The following is a 4,099-nucleotide window of genomic DNA, read 5'->3' on the forward strand; positions in this document are numbered from 1 at the left end:
TCCATTTGGGTTCCACTTCCCTATGTCGCAGTTTGGAAAGTAGAGTTTGCTTTATTTTTCTCTTTCTCTTAAGGACCATTCCCTGCACACTTGTGGTCCAATTATTGGGAATAGTTGTGTTGACTGTCCAGTGTGATAGTTGCTTATCAGTGATAGGGCAAGACCAATACTTATACAATTTCAGGGTCCCTAAATATTCATGTATCTATTTCCTTTCTTCTTTTTGTATTAACTCATCTTTCCTGTAGAATGCTGACTAGAAGTACTAATAGCAGATTTTCTTGTCTTGCTTTTAATATTAATGATAATGTTTTCTAAAGTTTCACCAGTAAGTATGATCTTCGTTTTAGGGTTTTGTGAGATTTACTTTATCATGTAAAGTAAATCCCCTTATATATGCAGTTTAGTAGCATTTTAAAAATCATAAGTGGATACTGATTCCTTCAAAAAAATTTTTTTTCTGTTTAGGTGGTTATATGTTTTTTCCATGAATCTTTAATATGTTGGAAAACATTATAATTTTTAATGTTGAATCATTTTTGCATTCCTTTGGGGTAAATTCTACTTCATCATGATATATTACATTTTTATATATACCTTCGGATTTAAGTTACTGATTAAAACTTTATTAGAATTTTTTTCTGTAATTATAAATAAAATTGGTTTATAGTTTTCTCATTCTGTAATGGTTTTGTTAGGTTTTGGTATCATGTTAATAGAAGTTTCCTAAAGTGAAATGGGTAACTTTTTTCTTCTCTGAAGAAGTGTTCAAATAATAGAGATTTGGTAAAACTTACCTATGAAACCATCTGAACTAAGCAGAAATAAGTTCAGTGGTTCTGTGGTCTGTGAACTTTCTATATCCTTGTATTTCTGAAATATCTTTTTATCCTTTCATTAAAATGACAATTTGGCTGTTTAAAAATTTTAGATTAAAAATTATTTAATGTCAGTACTTTGAAAATATTCCTTCACTGTCTTCTGATACTGATTTTTACTGATGTGGTGTCTGCAACAGTCTGTTTTTAGTTCTTTGATAGGAAATCTCCCTTTTGTCTTTAGTGGCTTTCAATATGTTTTGTTTCATCCTTGATAATCTATAATTTAACTATATTTGCATCTAGGTATAGCTCTTGGATCAAGGACTTATTTTATTTTTTGAGACAGAGTCTCACTCTGTCACCCAGAATGGAGTGCAGTGGTGCGATCTTGGCTTACTGCAACCTCCGCCTCCCGGGTTCAAGCAATTCTCCTGCCTCAGCCTCTGGGGTAGCTGGGATTACAGGTGCATACCACCATGCTCCACTAATTTCTGTATTTTTAGTAGAGACAGGGTTCACCATGTTGGTCAGGCTAGTCTTGAACTCCTGACCTCGTGATCCACCCACCTCAGCCTCCCAAAGTGCTGGCATTACAGGTGTGAGCCACCGTGCCCAGTCAAGGGCTTATCTTTTAGCTAATTTTTAGAAGATTGTTAGCCGTTATCACTTTACATATTTTCTCATATATTTTCAGTCATATATTTTCTCCTCTCTTCTGGAACTCTCCTTAGATAAATGTTGGAATTTCTAATTTTCATTGTTCTTCAAGTGTTGACTTGTCTTTCAAAGTTTCTTAATTTCTCTGTGCTATATTTAGGGAGATGTCTTTTTTTCTTTTTCCTCCAACACCCTAATTCTCTTTCTGCTTGTGTCTATTATACTCTTTAGTCTACTGAGTATTTTACTCTGATTTCATTGGCTTTGTTTTTCATACCTACAATTTCTACCTTCTCTTTTTGACATTTCCTCTTTTTTGATATATTTTTTCGTTACATTTGATATATTTTTTTCGTTCCTGTTAAAATATTCTATTCCTTTGGTGTATTAGTCCGTTTTTACACTGCTAATAAAGACACACCTGAGACTGGGCAATTTTCAAAGAAAAAAAGTTTAATGAAGAACTCACAGTTCCACATGCTTGGGAAGCCTCACAATCATGGCAGAAGGCAAGGAGGAACAAGTCACGTCTTATATGGATGGCAACAGGCAAAGAGAGAGCTTGTGCAGAGAAACTCTCATTTTTAAAACCATCAGATTCCATGAGACCCATTCGCTATCATGAGAACAGCATGTAAAGACCCACCCCCATGATTCAATCATCTCCCACCAGGTCCCTCCCACAATGCGTGGAAATTATCGGAGCTACAAGGTGAGATTTGGGTGGAGACACAGAGCCATACCATATCACTTGGTAATTCTTTGAACACTTTAAACAATGCTATTATAAAGTTGTGGGTTTTTTTTTTTTTTTCCGGTTTGCTTTATTCTCTGGTTTCTGCTCTGTGAACTTTCCTATTTGTTGACTTTTTGCACTGCCTCATATGGCTTTGAACTTCCTCAAATATTTTGTAATCCTTGTCCACACTGATTATCTGAGAGAATAATCTTCAAATGTTCACAAGAGAGGACCATCATAAAGCTTCACCAAGGGATTGGCTCTCATGTGGTGTCTTTCCCTCAAACTAATTTTTACATTAGTTTTGGGCTTATGTACTCTATGTAGAGTGCTTGAATTCAGACCGTATAGACATGTGTAGCAGAAACTTAGTATTTCAATTTTTTTTTTTTGAGACAGGGTCTTACTCTGTTGCCCAGGATGGAGTGCAGTGGTGTGGTCATAGTTCATTTCAACCTTCACCTCCTGGGCTCAAGTGATCCTCTCATCTCAGCCTCCTGAGTTGTTGGGACTATAGGCATGCACCACCACACCCAGCTAATTTTTATTTTTTAAAGTGTGTTGTAGAGATAGGGCCTCATTATATTGCCCAGGCTGATCTCAAACTCCTGGGCTCAAGTGGTCCTCCTGCCTTGGCCTCCCAATGTGCTGGGATTACAGACATGAGCCACTCCGCCTAGCCTCAATTTTTTTCCATATATATATATATATATTTTATTTTTCATTTTTTATTTTTTTTATTATTATACTTTAGGTTTTAGGGTACATGTGTACAGTGTGCAGGTTTGTTACATATGTATCCACATGCTGTGTTGTTTTGCTGCACCCATTAACTCGTCATTTAGCATTAGGTATATCTCCTAATGCTGTCCCTCCCCCATCCCCCCACCCCACAACAGTCCCTGGAGTGTGATGTTCCCCTTCCTGTGTCCATGAGTTCTCATTGTTCAATTCCCACCTATGAGTGAGAACATGCGGTGTTTGGTTTTTTGTCCTTGCGATAGTTTACTGAGAATGATGTTTTCCAGCTTCATCCATGTCACTACAAAGGACATGAACTCATCGTTTTTTATGGTTGCATAGTATTCCATGGTGTATATGTGCCACATTTTCTTAATCCAGTCTATCGTTGTTGGACATTTGGGTTGGTTCCAAGTCTTTGCTATTGTGAATAGTGCTGCAATAAACATACGTGTGCATGTGTCTTTATAGCAGCATGATTTATAGTCCTTTGGGTATATACCCAGTAATGGGATTGCTGGGTCAAATGGTATTTCTAGTTCTAGATCCCTGAGGAATCACCACTCTGACTTCCACAATGGTTGAACTAGTTTACAGTCCCACCAACAGTGTAAAAGTGTTCCTATTTCTCCACATCCTCTCCAGCACCTGTTGTTTCCTGACTTTTTAATGATGGCCATTCTAACTGGTGTGAGATGGTATCTCACTGTGGTTTTGATTTGCATTTCTCTGATGGCCAGTGATGATGAGCATTTTTTCATATGTTTTTTGGCTGCATAAATGTCTTCTTTTGAGAAGTGTTTGTTCATGGCCTTTGCCCACTTTTTGATGGGGTTGTTTGTTTTTTTCTTGTAAATTTGTTTGAGTTCATTGTAGATTCTGGATATTAGCCCTTTGTTAGATGAGTAGGTTGCAAAAATTTTCTCCCATTCTGTAGGTTGCCTGTTCACTCTGACGGTAGTTTCTTTTGCTGTGCAGAAGCTCTTTAGTTTAATTAGATCCCATTTGTCAATTTTGGCTTTTGTTGCCATTGCTTTTGTTGTTTTAGACATGAAGTCCTTGCCCACGCCTATGTAGTGAATGGTGTTGCCTAGGTTTTCTTGTAGGATTTTAATGGTTTTAGGTCTAACATTTAAGTCCT

Source organism: Symphalangus syndactylus, chromosome 6 (genome assembly GCF_028878055.3).
Source record: "Symphalangus syndactylus isolate Jambi chromosome 6, NHGRI_mSymSyn1-v2.1_pri, whole genome shotgun sequence".
NCBI lineage: Eukaryota > Metazoa > Chordata > Mammalia > Primates > Hylobatidae > Symphalangus > Symphalangus syndactylus.